The sequence below is a fragment of the Canis lupus genome, chromosome 6, assembly GCF_003254725.2.
Source record: "Canis lupus dingo isolate Sandy chromosome 6, ASM325472v2, whole genome shotgun sequence".
In the NCBI taxonomy this organism is placed as follows: Eukaryota; Metazoa; Chordata; class Mammalia; order Carnivora; family Canidae; genus Canis; species Canis lupus.
The window spans coordinates 51,005,901-51,023,693 of record NC_064248.1 but is presented as its reverse complement, the minus strand read 5'-3'; the positions used below and the strand labels follow the sequence as shown (position 1 = coordinate 51,023,693).

General features: G+C 36.8%; 1 long non-coding RNA gene across 1 annotated transcript; it reads right to left on the bottom strand.

Annotated features, from left to right (window-relative positions):
* Positions 1 to 298: 298 nt before the first annotated feature.
* Positions 299 to 2,446, bottom strand: LOC118354994 (uncharacterized). The gene is made up of 2 exons (XR_004816565.2): positions 2,314 to 2,446; positions 299 to 845 (listed from the first exon to the last, which is right to left on the bottom strand). It is a non-coding gene; the product is annotated as an uncharacterized LOC118354994 (long non-coding RNA).
* Positions 2,447 to 17,793: the final 15,347 nt, after the last annotated feature.

Below are 17,793 nucleotides of genomic sequence, written 5' to 3'. Positions count from 1 at the left end.
CTGTATTCAAATTTTTTATTTCCTTTTTTATAAGTGATTGACATAAGCCCAGTCATATTTTCTCTCTGAATCTCCCTTTCTTCATATGCAAAATGGAGTTTCTAATAATATCTACCTCTGAGGGTTGTTTTGAAGAAAAAAAGTGCTTTGACACAATGCCTGAAATGATATTCTGAGGTTGTTGTTATAAACAGCTGCATTTATTATAACCCTTGAAAAGGAAGGTCTACCTGGAAAGAAATGACATTAGGTAAATGAATAAATTTCCTTCTCTATGAGAGATATTCACTGTCGATGCTTAGATTTAAGTGATATTTTAATATATCAAACCTCTGCTTTAAAAAAATGAATCCATCACCTCCAACAACAAAACAGGTCTTCATTCTTTTAGGAGCCAAGGCCTTGTCATCTTTCAGTTTCATCCAAGCATCCTTCTTTCACCTTGTCATTTTGCTAATAACTCTGGCATCGCCAATTTTCCACTTAAGTGAAAAAGAAATACACCCCAGGGTTTCAATGAAATCTCAGAATGACACCTCCTAAGCCAGCCCTCCGACTACATTAGGGTGGCATTACGATATGACGACATTCTCTCTTTGGAGACAGATAAGAAAGTTCCATCTTCTTGGCTTTGCGTTTGTCTTCACAGCCACCACACCTTTTCATACGATTCTTTTTAGAATGTAATGTCAGAGTGAAGCCAACAGAGAAAAGTTCCAACGAATGGAATTGCCATAGCAACACCCTACATTTCTCATCAGGTTTGGTCTTGTGTGGATCATCACGTTAAAGCTTGTTTTTCAGCTTGGTGAAAGCCATGGCTGTAATCTTCAGTGTGAAACTCTCTTTGGCCCATCCAGAAGTTAAAAATAAAAGAGAATAATGTGAATTATTTCATGAACATAAAAATCTGGAATTGTAGTTCCTTCACGAATGGAAGTAACTCATAGAACACAGACATTTGGGGCCACTTAAATTTACCCCCACAGTTTCAAATTGGATTCAATATTTGTCATTTTGACTTATTTGTTGAGTGCTGCCCAAGTACTTAGTTCCTCAATTCTGAGCAAAGCAAAGGGTACAGTACTCATCCCCTTGAAGGGGACAAAATACAGAAGCCTAACACTAAGTAAGAATCTGTGCAAAGGCTCTGTGTGTGTGTGTGTGTGTGTGTGTAAAACAGAGAAAGAATGAGAGAGATTTGGTTATTTAATAGCTAGAAAACTAATGTATCTTAGGTCTCCTCTAGCCAATAAAGCATTATATTTTAAAACCTTTGCATTTGAGAGTTCTGCTTTGTAGTGAATTCACAGATTTAAAAACAACAACAAACAAAGTAAGAATTCTCAGAAAAGTAACTGTATACATTAAGTGGTTTTTAAAAATGTTCTTTGAGGGTTGCAAGGTAGTCTTTTGGGAAGCCTAATTTTTCACTTCAAAAGCCCAATGAAAAGCAGGACCTCTGAAATGTAGGGAATACGACTGTTAGCAATACTTTTTCAGTGTCCATTGTAGTAGGTATTATAAAAATCAGACATATTCTAAATACAAATGAATCACATATTCTTAATTTATCTCAATAAGTTATCAGTCAAGTGAAAATTTTACATGTTGCAATTTAAGGATATATATGGTTATTAGTTGAAAAAATGAAAACTTATAATAAATAATATTGAAAATATGCTTTACTATTTTAGCAAAATAATATTATAAAGTCATCATCAAGGAATATAAACTTGAGCTACAAATATTAATTTAAGGACTAATTGAATTATAGAATTGTTACCTAGAATTAACAGGATTAGTTTAAAAAATGAACCTGTAGATATGCAACATTAGGTTTGTCTTTTAAATAAAAAAAGAGATTGAAAAACTACTTATCAGCACATAAAAATATATGCACAATTAAAGTTGATCATTTTCAAAAACAATCCATGACATTCATTTAGTAATAGCAAGACTTTGGAGTAAAGATTTTGCATTGTTTTATGCAAGGAAACAGAGCAATTATTATTAAATTTTAAATGTTCCTTCTCTGGCACTGAAACAGACATAGCCGTGCAATTGACATATTTTCACAGCCCTTGGCAATGATACATGCAATTTTAATCATGGATATTAATTTTCTTCTTTAAACCTCTAGCCCACCCCTCTAACTACTCTATTACTTCACCGTGGTATTTATTTCACTGCCACAAGCAGTGATGCATGGAAATTAAACTATAGATATTCATTATTTTCCTGCTTTTGCCTCAGTGCATAAAATTTTCCCTTGTACGTTGTTAAGAGGTAAAAATTTTATCACAGGCTTACCATCATGTGACCTCGACCTTGTGGTGATTAAATGTTATGAGGGTCTGGCATAAAGATATCCACCAGCAAGGGCGAGCTGCAGTAACTGGTGACAGGGAAGATGGCTCCAAAACCATGACAGCTGTGAAATAACCTATGATCTTAAGGAAAAGTCAGCATTATACACTATAACCCTAACTATCACTTTGAAAGCTAAAGTTCCCCAATGAAAAGACCAGAAATTCAATTGTTTTCAAATGACATATTGGGTTACAATATTTTTGTCAGCAATTACTTTGTCACAAAATCGTTTCTTCTTCTTTTTTTCCCCTGCGGAGTTAGTGATGGGGACGCTGGCTTTTCCCAAAATAACCTTTAATTATAGTTTTTGATCTTGACATTCTTGAAAAATGCCCTACTGGCTAGTCTTCTGTAAGTACCATCTGTAAGTTTTGATCATAAACTAACTGGTCCTAGAATCTGCCTGGCAAAAAGCATTACGAGACAATTTGGAAAAAGTCAGGCATAGTCAATTTTCACAGTCTTGAAACTTGAAATGATTTCCTCCAGCTTCAGGAGAAAAAAAATTTTTCTGGCATGAAATTCGGTGTTAGAATTTTTAAACAAAAATAGAGGGGAAAGCTGGAATATATAAAAAAAACAAAAAACAAAAAAAGATACAGTAGAAATCTGAATATACTAGAAATCTCATTTGTCAAGAAAATAAGAATTTGCAACTTTATTTCACAGTTAAACCTAATTATGTACACCTAAAATGTGATAAATTTATATTTCTGAAGCATGCATTTAAAATGGAAGGAAAAAAATTTAAAATATAATGTTATATCAGTAATGATTTAGGGAATACTGCATAACATCTTTGAATCAATTAGTGCCTTAATAAACAGCTAAGAGATGGTTTCAACCAAGAAGAAACACAAAAGAGGGTGGAAACAACTATATATGCACGCTGCTCTATGCTAGATGATGCTCACCTGCCCTTACATGGCCATTGCTTAGCGTTAGAAATAATAGCATTGCACATACACCTGACTAGGGACAGATTTGAGACATTTAATTCTTTGAACGACTGCAGTGACTAATTGAGATTTTGACAAAACATACTTCTTGCAAAAATACCCTGGCCTCTGTCATCAGTGGTATTTATAGGGAAATACGACGTGTTAAACAGCATCGTTTGCTTTTATCGTTCACTCTGTTAGCTATAGATTCCTTAAAGTGTGGAGTGTGTTATGAAGGAGTCTTTAAATACTGAAAATTTCCCCCTCTGTTGTTATTTTATAAAAATACACCACCCCCAGAGAATCCTGGCATTTTATATTTGTGCCAGTCCAGGGAACAGTCCACATTTATACTTTTCCACAAGGTTGAGAGTCTTTGTGGAAGGCTTATCTTTAGTGTCCCAGTCATGGGATTAGCATGGCACATTATCTTCTGACCTCAGTTTCCTAATGATTCCAGCATATCCTTCTGGAAATGGACAAGTACGGTGATTATGGCACCTGTTTCTTTTTTTTTTTTAAGATTTATTTACTTATTCATGAGATAGAGAGAGAGAGAGAGAGAGAGAGAAGCAGAGACACAGGCAGAGGGAGAAGCAGGCCCCACGCAGGGAGCCCAACGTGGGACTCGATCCCGGGTCTCCAGGATCATGCCCTGGGCCAAAGGCAGGCGCTAAACTGCTGAGCCACCCAGGGATCCCCCGGCCCTATTTCTAATGGGAGTTTTATCATTAGTGCCATTAAGTTTGCTAATTTAAAGAGATGGAAAAAGAGATGGAACATCTTTGTTCTCTAATACTCATACTTTTTTTTTTTTTTACAGTTTTATTGGGAAGGAATTGACATAAATCACTGGATAAGCTTACAGCATGCTGCTCTGATCTAGATACATTGTGAAATTATTAGCACAATAAGTTTGCTAAAATCCATATTTTCATATAGATACAATAAAAAGACAAAAGGAGGGGCACCTGTGTGGCTCAGTGGGTTAAACGTCTGACTCTTGAGTTCTGCTCAGATCATGGTCTCTGGGTCTTGAGATCAATCCCTGCATGGGGCTCTATAAGTACGTGCATACTCTCTCTCTCTCTCTCTCTCTCTCAAGTAAATATTTTTTTAAAAAGGAAAAAAAAATTTCTTATGATGTGAACTCATAGGATTTACTCTCTTAACTTTCCTGTACATACTTACTTTTCATCATTTTCTTTGTGTGAACATATTTCAGCATAAAAACCTTTGCCTTATATTTAAGTAAAACTATGCTAGACTAATGCTAGACTAAAGCTGATAATTAATGTGCTAGAGTGTGGTTATACAACCTGTCAGCTACTGGGCTAGGTAGAGGCTGCTGCTGCTGCTGCTGCTGCTGCTGCTGCTGCTGCTTCTCCGTTGTTGTCATTACAGGTATTGTTTATTGAATGTGTTTATCTGAGCATGTAGTCCACCTACGCTCTCTGTTTAAAATCCCACAAACAGGGGCGGCTGGGTGGCTCAACTGGTTGAGCCTCAAACTCTTGATTTAGTCTCAAGTCATGATCTAAGGGTCATGAGATCAAGCCCCATGTCAGGCTCCCTACTCTGTGGAGAGTCTCCTCTCTCTTTCCCTCTGTCCCTCCCCCAGCTCATGTGCCGCCCCCCCCCTCTCTAAAATAAATAAATCTTTTAAAAAATAAATTGATTAACTAAAATCCCACAAATGAAAGTTCAAAAAGGCCTATAACTGATAAGAAGTGGAGTCTGGATTCAAATCCAGGTCTGTATCCTGCAAGATAGCATAGCCCCAGTTTTCCCAGATTGGAGAAAGCAACGCAGTGCTATCTGGGGAATTCCATCATGAATAGATCTGAACCTTGCTTATGGTCACCATGTCAAAGACAAGCATTCAGTAAACTCTATAACTCCCATGAGCTTATGGAAAGTGGATTTTTTGCAGAAACAAGTGGAGAGACTTACTCGTGTCATAGCATTAGAGGCAAAGTAGAGCTAGTCCACATGACCGCAGGGCAACTGTAAACTTGGCTTCTGACATTATTGAGAAAAGTAGCACTTTGGAATATCTTAGGAGCAGGTCACATTATTGTTTCTTTGTTTCAATTATTGAAGAAAAAAATGCCCCTTCTCAATGATTAATCTAATTCTGCCAGTTTTTCTCTTCATCCCACTCCCTGTAACTGCCCTAGTGATTACTTCTTTTCCTTACATCTTAATTCTCCCCTTCTCTGCTGGTTTCACATTCTCTACTTACGTGGTTTGGAGAATTTGTCTTCAGTCATCCTACCCTATCAAGCTATTTACTGTCCTGCCTTCCCATTCCGGTCTCTTCCCTTCTCATTATCACCTTACTCCTCAAATAAGTATTCAGTGTTTCTACTTCTGGCTTCCTTATCCATCCCTGCAGATCCCAGAAATTTGCTATGTTATAAACCTTCAGAAATCAGAATCTGATGATGGTGCTTCACTGCTTAAAACAATGTATTGGTTCTTCTTTGCCTCTGGAAAAGCTACCGACTCCACAGTGTGGTTTCAAAATTGTGTCCTGCCTATGTTCTCAGTTGTATTATCTTGGCATCCTCCATCTCGTCTACTCTCCACCTAGGCTCCTGAAACATCAGTCTGTGTCATATATCCTTGACTTTGCTGTGGCTGCTCCCTCTACCCAGAATGCTCCTGTTCCACCCCTTCCTGAGCACAAAATACATTCACACCATTTCCCAACACTCAGCAGTGCATTGCTTTAACCAGTAGAGTGCTATTGATGTACTATCTTTCCAACCCCAACTCCATCACACACTACCTCTGTTTATTATAAGTACTTTCTTTCCCGCTATACCACAGTAAGCCATTTGACATAGGTTCAATATCCTTCTCTTCATTCTTTAAACCCACCAGGCCCATTCTTACCTTGGAGCCTCCACTCCCTAGACACTTCCCTTGGGCAAGTTCAGCTTACTCTTCAGGTATCACTTTATATGTCACTTATTTTATGGTGCCTGGCCTGGTCCTCTATTCTAAACGAGCCCCCACTGTCCATCTCCCACAATGCAGTTATCAAGGTCTATTTATTATTTATAAATTTATAATATTTGCTAGATGTCCATCTCTAACACTATTTGGTGTTCCTCTTCTAGGAGGGGAAGAACTCTTTTTTTTTTTTTTTTTTTTTTTTTTTTTTTGAGGGGAAGAATTCTTAATCAGTTTTGTCTACCTCTGAACAGAAATATCTGGTCCCTAAGGGTGTGCTTATTGAACAGATTAATATGTTTAGAGAAGATGTGCTCAGTGACAAAAATGAAAACTGGATTCTGACTCTGATAAATATCAAATGTATTGTCTACACTGCCTTATATTTGACAACATATCATCATTTCCTGCTTATTCTGTTAACATGTTTTTCCACATTTCCAGGTAATTTCCTAAAATAGTGAAGACAGTGTATTCTGTATCATTTACACCCTGCACAACATTGACCAGACCTGGGCACAAAACTAAAATAGTAATAATAATGACAACAATAATATGATAATAATATCTAACATTTTTTGAGGGTTGTCATCACTAGGTAAAAAGCAAAGTGCTCTAAATTAGTTAAAATATTCTAGTCATTGGGACAACTGCACCAGGTAAGTGAGATGATTATTCTGATCTTACAGATGAGAAATCTGAAGTTCACAGGGGTTCCTCCTTGGCTATTAAGTGGCTGGGACAGGAGCTGGATCCAAGCAATCGGACTCTGAATATTAAAATCACACTTTGTGTATTTTATTTCTTAGTCCTTATTTTAATAAAAACAAATGTGTGCACTTATATTTATTTCCATCCGGTTCCATATCTACAAGTTTCCTGATGAGATTTTCATCTTTGAAGTGCACTTTGACAGTTGTGAAGGAAGGCTTCATTAGAGCAGTAGGTGAAAGTTGGAGAAAGTTTTGTCTAGGCTTCCACCCCTAGAACCTCACTTTGTAAACAAGTGAATGTCCATCACTTCTCCATAGTTCATAACAGTTAAAACAGTGCAGTAAAATATTCGTAATTTCTCAGAAAATGTAAGTGCTTTATAAATGTGATAATGTTCGTATCACCTAGTAAGTCAACCAAAAATAATTACCGCTGGAATAGTTACTTGATAGTTTATACTTATACTAGATTCAAAGACACTTAAAGCATTTTTACTACATAAAAAAGATATTTTGTTTAAATAACCACAATAATATCTGATTCTTTAAAGAAAACCCTTCTCAAAAATTCATTAATTTAATTTTGTTAATTTAATTTAACTGACTGTAGAACAGAGCTTGAGAAATAATTAGATAAAGCTGAACAAAATGGCATTTTGGCCTTCTCTATTTAAAAAAAAATTTTAGTTCAAAATCCAATAATGCCTCCAGCCTATTTGAATTTTATGTTGTCTCAGTGACTATTTAATCCATTAAATGTAGAAAAATATATTTCTAAAGAAAAACGTAACTTGTATTTACCTGATGTGGCAACAGTCTGGCTCGTATGAGACTCTGTAATCCGCCCAATGACTTGGCATGTTTCAGAAGTGACCACGAGATAGTTGACTGTAAATAAATGTAAAAAGAAAGTTACTGTATTTCATATTTTAATAGTAACTCCCAGCCCTTCTTTCCCCTTCATTTGGCCACTGAGGGAAATGCAATAACTCTGCTGATAATGAAAGTCTTACCCATGGTGCGAAGTCCTATCTTTACTATACGTCAGGGACTAGTTTTTATATTGCTTCGATAGCTCTAAACCTTTAAACTGCTCTTTCTAGGGCAAATTCTGCCCTCCAAAACTTAATTGGGCAAATTCTATGTTGACTCGGAGGGAATAAAATGCTCTCAAAGTAAACCACTCACCCATTAATTTTTCCAAGGCATCAAGGTATCATTTAGTACCTGGAAGGAGGTAATTTACCACATGGTACTTTGCAGGAGCTACTGACTGAGCAGTTTACTCCGAGGGAGAATGCAGCTCACCCTGGGTCACTATAGAAACAGCTTCCTATTATAATCAGGATTATTATCCTCCGTTTACTCCCATTTTCTGCCTGAGTCTCTCAGGAACAGCTGGGGGCCTCATTTATAAACAACCTGTGCGGTAAAATGCCCATGATGCTCACAGTATGAAAACATAGGAACACAGTTTATCCTTGGGCATATTATTATTTTATTATTATTTTATACATATTTGGTGCATGTTCTCCAGGGAGCTAAAGGCATTTCGTGAACTTTAAATAACGAGTGGGTATAAATCTATGCCACTGTCTGTAAGTTATAGTTACTTTCATAATCATAAAAACAATTTGAGAGTGGAGAATTGGTATTATTTATTTATAGTTAACACATGAGAAGGAAAGACCATTTCAAGAGTCATAGGAAAATGCACTTGTGAATTTCTTTCCTTATTTTATTTTATACCATGGGATTAACTAAGTTTGTGAGTTCAAGACATTCATTGCAAAGTACAACAGTCTGTTTGGAATGACTTACATAACAAATGGTATTGGCTGATCCCTAAGATTTTAATTTAATTATATAAAGTCATATAAAATGTGTTTAACTTAGCCTTCTACAGCCTAGTTATTTCTAGGTTTCCAGGCTTAGGAGAAAAACTTTTTCTTGAATAGTTTGGTAGATTTGCTGGAACCCTAATTTTACTAGTAGAAACACATATGCACCCACTATAACCATAGATAGTGCCTAAATTCATAAGGAGTTTATATTCTTCAGGTTGCCTCTTTCTCGAATGTGTCACCTTTGGTGGGTTTTCAGTTTCCACTGAAGTCTTAGTTCTTAGGTCTCATGAATGATTTTCATGTTGCATTGGCTTCATCCCTAATAGCAGACAGCTCCTGTGTCTTCACCCCTTCTCTTACATTCACCAAAACAATAACCTAAGATTTTACAGAGGTTGGGAGTGCTGGATATGGGTAAATACAGTAGCATAGCAAAGTTCAGGTGAAGTGTAAAATTCATATCAGCTATAACTATCCCTCAGTGTTAGTTAATCTCTGGCCAACTGTGTCCCATCGCACTCAAACCTAAATTACTGCTATTTTCTCAAGTATCTCTTTTCATCAAAGAATTCCTCTTTCTCTCCTTTTTAACCAACTTACATCCAATGAATTTATGTCTATTTCTTAATTCTTATGTGTGTAAAAAAAAAAAACTTAATTCTTATGTGTGTAAACTCTCTTAGCTAAGTAAGCCCAAGGAAATGTTTATTTTATAAACAAATGTATATATTAAGTAAAAGTTTTCTCTATCTTCTCTCCCCAGCCCAAAGAAAAATTCTCAACTTAAATAGAATTCAGCTTCTTCTGTAGGATGTACCCCGGATAGCATGGGATGGCTTGGGTTTTGCCTGTTGTGCTGGGGTAATTTTTAATAGAACCCTTTTCTTTCAGAAGTCCTCAAGTTTTGATGATTGTGTTTCACCCACCCACTTGGCAAAGTTTTCATATAATCTTTTAAGAGAAAAGTCTTAAAACACGTGTAATAACATGTATTTGTGTATATTAGTCACACACATGTGTGTAATGGGATAACAAATGTGAGTGATTCTTCAGTACAGAACATATGTAGCACCTTAACCTTAGCCTAGTCTTCTCATGTAAAAGGTTCCTTTGATTGTGTACTACTTGGTATTTCTTACCTCAAAAACACTAACCCCAACCCCAGAATTCTCCAAGATGGTGTTTACGCACAAGCTTATGGTAAAGGTGAAAGGTTCTTGGATGGAACGTTTGGAACACTCCTTTAGTCCCACACAGGCTTCCCTCTCCATCTGTGCACTGCTCACCAACCAGTGCGTGCATCTGTAATTGTTGCCTGAAGTAATCTAAGGCAATGACCTCTCTCAGCTTGGTTGAAGCTGGCCCTCACTGGCTGGTTTGGCCTAATTTTAGCTCACCTCAGGGACTCAGTACATGATTCAGCCTCCGCCCGGGGAGCATTCCAGGTAGACTGTCTCATATTGGGTTCCTTTTATACACAGAGGAAATACAGACACCCTGTGAAAGCTAAAGACCATCTTCGTTATTAGATCACCTACATACTAGACATTTCCTAGAGTAACCAGCTGGGGAGTCAGGACAAGAGCTCTCCATTCTCCTCTCCCACTGACTTATCTCCTTTTTCTCCTCCTTTGCTCTCCTCCCAACTCCACACACACACACACACAGTTACTCTGAGCTGAAGTCCTTGGGAGGAATTAGCAGTCACAGTTCTGACACTCCCTCCTCCTATTACCACATACTTTTGCCAAACAGCAGAATGCCCCATGGCCTTGCTGCCCCAGGTGGTATTAGGTCTTCCCAACACACTTGAGAGAAACCCTTGAGGCTTAAACTGTGATTACTTAAAAAAGATTAAAGAAATTTAGAAAATATTTCCTCAGGGTGCTAGCTGGCTTGTAAGAAAATGGATCTATTTGGAATCCTAAAGGACTAATTCCTTCCTTCTCTTTGCATTCCTTAAGTGGCATTTTTAATCTCCCTACTCCCTACAAACCCCCTGCCCTTGCCTCCGTCTTCACTTTGGACACATGAGTCTTTTGGGAAAAAATAGGTGTATTGAAGATGAGGTATTAATCATCTAATCCTAGTCTTAAATTCTTGTCCATCTCTCTCCTAGGCTTGAGGAAATGAAAGGCACAAGATCCTGGCCTGGATTGGCATCAGAACTTGTGCATTGCTTCCAAAATTATAGAAACACTTATGAACAGACTGCTGATAAAATGTGACTGCTTTTGAGACCCAGTGGCCATTTACAGAATATTTGACCATTAATGACAGTATCAGCTCCAAAACCATAGCAGTCATGATGTTTAACTGCCCAGAGAAAGAGTGAACAAGTTAGTAAGGTCAGCAATTACTCATGATATAAAAGTTTCATGATGCTATACATGGTACTGATCTTTAACTGTAGAGTTACTATTATAAAAATTTGCTATGGAGTTTTATACAAAATCTTTATATACTTATTATTATTATTATTATTATTTATTTTGCAAAACTCTTTTCAAAGGGCATTCTTCAGTTGATTAGAACAAATTCTCATAAATTTTCTGATTCCATTTATGACTTTCCCATATGAAAAGGCCAAAAAAGAGAATGTCTGCTCTACTCAGAATTCTCTGGAGCATCCTTTCAGTACACTGAGGAATATGGATGGACAATAATTATAAACAAATGATAGTGTGTTTCAGAAGAAATATTTGAAATAAGCAATAGGGAAAGGAGGGACATCTACACAAATTTTTATTAAAGAAAGATGGAGAAGGCAAACCTGCAGCCTAGGACAGTTATTTTCATACAAGAAAACTGTAATAAATTGAGCCATTCATTTTTTAAAAAGTACAGGGAGAGTAGAAGTAACCTGTAAAATAGATTTTTATGCCAATGAAGTCGAAAGTATCTTTAATTGGGAGGAAAAAGCAATTGAGATAAATTATTAATTAAAAGTATAAAATGATATTATGACAAAGTGCAGTGGGGAGTGTTGTCAAGACTCAAATGTCCATGAAATGACCCTTTACATGTATTCAGCTTCATTCAAGTTCAAATCAAAATCTACAACTGTCATTGAATTAATATTCCCTTTTTTTGTTGTTGTCCATGGTGCCTAACACAGGAGTCAGCCTAAGTTGAGTCCTTAAGCCATGCATATTTCTTTAATTAAAGTAGAAGAGAATCTGAAATAAATTTTAAATTATAAACATGGAGGCTGCCCTGTTTTTCTGTATTTTTATCTTCTCTATTGATGTTCACTATAATTAAATACAAACTGCCTATTTATATGAACAAACCATATTTCCTTTTTAAAAATTTTATTTATTTATTCATGAGAGACAGAGAGAGAGAGAGAGAGAGAGAGGCAGAGACATAGGCAGAGGGTGAAGCAAGCTCCATGCAGGGAGCCCAATGTGGGACTTGATCCCAGGAATCCAGGATCATGCCCTAGGCTGAAGGGAGGCACTCAACAGCTGAGCCACCCAGGTGTCCCAAACAAAGCATATTTGAGGATGGTTATGCCTTTGTTTTCTCACTCATTTCTCATTTATTCACTCATTTATTCAAAACCTTGTGCCTATTCTCATTTAGAGAATATAATAAATGATACATTTTTCCCCTATATATTATTCCTGAGGGCATCCGAACTCTGAGATTTAGCATGCACAAGGGAAATTTCCCTGAGAACCAAAAACCAAGCTCTAGTGCATCAACTACTTATTCACCATGTCAAGACCCATCATAGGGCTGACCTCGTACTAGGTGATAGAGATAGAATGACCAGCAGAGAGATAGTTCCTGTCATCAAAAGGCTTGGTCTAGGAGGGTCAAGAATGACTTCTCATATGTGGCGACAGCCAAGCTCACCAGTTATAAAAGGATATTACAAAATAATCCATTTCAGCTGCATTATGGCATAATAGTTTCAAAAACATTTTGAAAGACGAAGCCAGGACCGTTCAAGAGTGGAGTGTGATTTACATTCACAGCTTAAAAGTTCACCCTTTATCCATCTGACTCTAAAAGGCTATTCAAAGTTTTTGTCAAGGAAGAAAAATGATCAGAAATGTACTGCCTTCAGGAAAGCATTTTAATCAAGTGGTGGAACAAAAGACATGACCAGGGGGTGAGCAAGTCGAGGCAGTAGGCGTAGTGGAAAGGAATATAGAAGTTTTAAGGCATTATATAGATTTAATGGAAAGGACCTTTTATCCCCTACCATGAATGTTACCCAAGCATATATGTTAGACAGCCCAGAAAGTCAGTGAAAATAAAGAAATGGAGCAAATATAAAAGGATAATTGATGAGACGTGCTCCACAAGGCAATGGAAAAGTATCAGACCAAGAACTTTAGTGGAAGAATTTCTCTTGGAAAGGAATAATTCTTTTTCCTGAGAAGGAGAGGATTGTCTCAAGTGAAGAAACAGTGAAACACTTGAGTCACATATAATTTCTCACTGTTCCCACACAGGTCATGCTTTCCATGCTTCTGTGCACTTACACAGAATGTTTCTCTTGCTTAGAATTTTCTTCGCCGTCTTTTCCACTTAGCTCATAAAAATCTCCACTGAACTCCATATCTACTTCCGTCTAAGGAGTTTTTTTTTTCACTACTTCAATACTCCTACATACTTTATACATGCTAAAATTATAGCCATCATTGGCTCACTCAATAGTCTAAAATTATTTATGAATGTCTACTATAAAACAGACAGACACTGTTTTAGTCCGTGGAATCCCAAGGATTTATAGGATTGACGTAATCTCTGCCTTTATTAAGCTTACATTCTGATAGGAGAGACATGTTAGAAACAAGAAAGCAGACAAATAAGTGAAATATTTTCAGTTTTAATCAGTGACCTGAAGGAAACAGCAAGCAGAAGGCCTCTTCAACATAAGGGGTCAGGGAGTGAAAAGATTTCTGCTTTAGATGGGAAGGTCAGGAAGAAGAGGAGAACATCCTTAAACCAAGCTGTAACAGAAGAGAAATGGACATCTTGTGAATGGTTTCCTAAGAGAGTGCTGGGGCAAACAGGAAGCCCTCTAGGCAGAGAAAATGGTGTGTGCAAAGATCCTGAGAAGGAAAATACTTGCTGACAGAACTGACGAAACTGGCTAGAGACATGCTGTCTAACAGAGAGTAGTGCTTCACATGTGTATTTAGATTGAAATCTAAACTTAAATCAATATTAAATAAGATTCAAAGTTCAGTTCTCAGTGTCACTAGCCATGCTCCAGATACTCCATGGCCAGGTAAAGGTAGTGGCTATTGTATTGGATAGTGCTAAAAGAAAATATTTTCATCCTCTTAGAAAGTTCTGTTGGACAGTGCATGGATGTACTATATGGACTAGGCTGTAGGACAAAGACTGGAGCTGAGCATATAGAGAAAAAGACCCCAGACAGATCCTCATTAGGGGCCTTGGACATGATTAGGGTTAGGGTTAGGGTTTAGAGTTAGGATTAGGTTATCACAGAACGTGATCTGCCATGAGCCTCTTCATGGAAGCGATAATCCCTGTTTCATGCAAAGGAACATCAAAACATTTTTGATCAATGAGCTAATAAATGAAAGAGTGAAAGTCAAGGTCATTGTATCACATTGGTGTCCACTTTTTGACTTATTTAAAGAGAATGGCTCAAAAAAGACTGATGCTAGCAACACTAAATAATAACAAAGCATACTTTTTATCCCAGTTTTTTCCTTGATTTTTGCTTAATCATGCTTTCACCAGGAAGCCCTCCTTTCACCTTTCTAACTAGGTCAATTCGTTTATATACACAATTAGAGCAGCACAATTACATTTGCCTTTCATTACAGAGTTGTAATTTAAAGTGGCTTGGTTGGTACTTTGACAGGAAGGTTGATGACATGGTCCCGAATTGAATGAAAATGAACATAAATAAGTTAAATTGAAGAAGATGGAGTTTTGCAAGGAACTGTAGAGTCATGGTACTGGTAGAAATGATAAGAGCATTGATGTGAAAAAGGATAATGCCTGAGGTGATTTGGACAAGAAAACTCTATCAGGTGCCAAAGTCAAGAATGGCCTAAAGTGCATCAGTTAGGAACATTGTACCAAGTCAAGATTATTGAGAAATTTACTTACAACAAAAGGACGCAATTTAAGGAATCATTTCAGGAACAGTAGAGAGGATCACCATTGAGAGCACAGTGGAAGACAGCATGGAAATAGGTAATTTGCACTGGGTGGTATTTGGGAAATTGTTCAGAGATTTACTGGAAAGAGGTGTTCCAGGGAGCAGTTCTTGTTTTTTGAAAGGGTTAAGAATTAATTTACCACAGAATTCCAATGGAGGCAATAGTTACAGTGGGGTGAATAAGATAAAAAAATTAGACAGAGCTTCCAGGCTGATGCATGACTCAGTCTGTTATGGATTGGCCTACCTTTGTAATCATGCTTTCAAATCAGCAAAATAAATTTTAAATGAAGTACATAGAAATCAAACGTTTGTCTACTTTTGTGTAGCTGGTAAATGACAACTTCAGACTCAGACAAAATTTCCATTTATTTTGTATCATATTACAAGGCTACAGGTGGACAGATGGCCAGCAGTATGCATGCCTAAGAGTAGGCAATAGCAGATGCAATAACCATAATGATAATGGCTACAATAGTTATTATTTATTGATTATCCACTTTATGATAAGAACTATATTGGGAGCTTTTCCATGAGGTGGTGGTCATTTGGATTGGTCACAAATATTTCTCTTTCTCCCTCTGAGTATGAGATAGGATTGTACTTTCCTACCTTGTTGAACTCAATATGCCCATCTCACTTTCTTTAGCGAGTGTCTTCTGTGACACGTGTCTCTTCTGTGCTGAACTTTAACTGCCTCTGTACAGCCCTGTAGAATTCTCTTTTCCTTCTGCCATATGCTAGCAATATTCCAGATACTGGCTCTTCCAGATATTGAGGACCACAGTGGTGTTGGCAGAGCCTCCAGACAACTCTTGATTAGAAACATGGTACAATAACAGACACATCTTTGGGGGCATCTGGGTGGCTCAGTAGGTTAAGTGTCTGCATTCAGCTCAGGTAATGATCTTGGGGTCTTGGGATCAAGACCCGCGTTGGGCTCCCTGCTCAGGGAAAAATCTGCTTCTCTTTCTCCTTCTCCTTCTGCCCTTTCCCCTGTTCTTGCTTTCTCTGTCAAGTAAATTTTAAAAAACAAAAGGAGAGAGAGAGACGCCTTTGTTGATAGGCTTCTTGTGAAAATCAAGGAGAGTTTAGACTGTGCTGTAGCAACAAACAACCCAAAATCTAAGTGGTAGATGGAAATTATAAAGGCCTTCAGGAGACAGTGAACTCTTGCAAGACAGTGAGAAAATTGTTATTGGAGGCAATGGGGAGATCTTTTTTATTATTGGTAACCATTTGAGTGATGTACCTTGAAAACCCACTTGACTGTAACCTTTAGATATCTTCAACCCAGCTGATGACAGATGGCAAATGACATCACAGATCCCAAGTCAGAACCACCCAGCTGATCATAGTTCATAAACATCACTGTCAGAATAATACATTTTTGTTTTAATTCACTAAAAATTTCTACATTTGGTGTGGTATGTTACACATGGGGATATAATCAGAACAGACACTTTAACATTTTCTATAGACATGTTCTAATTCCCATTGTAGATCATAAATACCTTGAGAACATGATCTGTATCTGATTCATTTTTAATCTATCATAGTGCACAGTATGTTTTGCATATGAATTCAGTAAATATTTATTAAGTGAATACATAGATACTTCCTACATGGCTGGCTGGTATCCCACAGAAAATTAATATTTAAACAAAGCACAGCAAAATAGATTAAAATAATTTAGTAGAAAACATACTTGTTATGTTAAAATGTCTTTGCTTCACTGTGTTCTCTAATTTGTGTAAGCTAAATTCCCCCCCCCCCCTTTTAGATGTGGACTACTGCTTCTGAGTAAATAAATATCATCACATAGAAAGTAAGATTTTGAAATCAGATTTTGGTAATATTCTGTTGTGAACTTTAGTAAAGCATTTAGTAAGGCATTCATCTATAGAATCTTTATCACCTGTGAAATAGAAAAGAATTTATCTAATTCATTATGTTGCTCTAAAGATTATATAAAACTGTCTCAAAAGACAGTGCTTGGCATATAGCAAGCATTAAATACATGATTATTATTTTTAATTTTGTCTTTTAAATTGCATTTAGTAAATTGGCTTTTGAATTTTTGGTATAGTTCATGCACAGTGTTACATTAGTTTTAGGTGTTACAGCATAGTGATTCCACAACTGTGTGTATTACGCTGTGCTCATCCCAAGCGTAGCTCTCATCTCTTACCATACAACACTATTACAATACCATTGACTATATTCCTGATACTATACCTCTTATTCCCCTGACTTATTCATTCTATAACTGGAAGCCTGTATCTCCCATGCCCCTTCACCCATTTTGCCCATCCTCCCATCATCCTCCCTCTGGCAACCATTAGTTTGTTCTCCGTATTTGTAGGTCTGATTCTACTTTGTTGTTGTTTCTTCATTTGTTTTGTTTTCTAGATCCCACATATAAGTGAGATAATAAGGTATTTGTCTTTCTTTGACTTACTTCTCTTAGCATAATACCCTCAAGGTCTGTCTGTGTTGTCTCAAATGGCAAGATTTCATAATTTTATGGCTGAGTAATATTCCATTGTGTATATATACCGCATCTTCTTTATTCATTCATCTGTCAATGGTTATTTGTGTTTCTTCCATATCTTGGCTATTGTAAATAATTCTGAAATAAACATGGGGGTACATATACTTTTTTTGAATTAGTGTTTTTGTTTTCTTTGGGTAAAATCCAGTGGTGGAATTATTGAATCCTATGATATTTCTATTTTTAATTTTTTGAGGAACCTCTATACTATTTTCCACAGTGGCTATACCAATTTACATTCCCA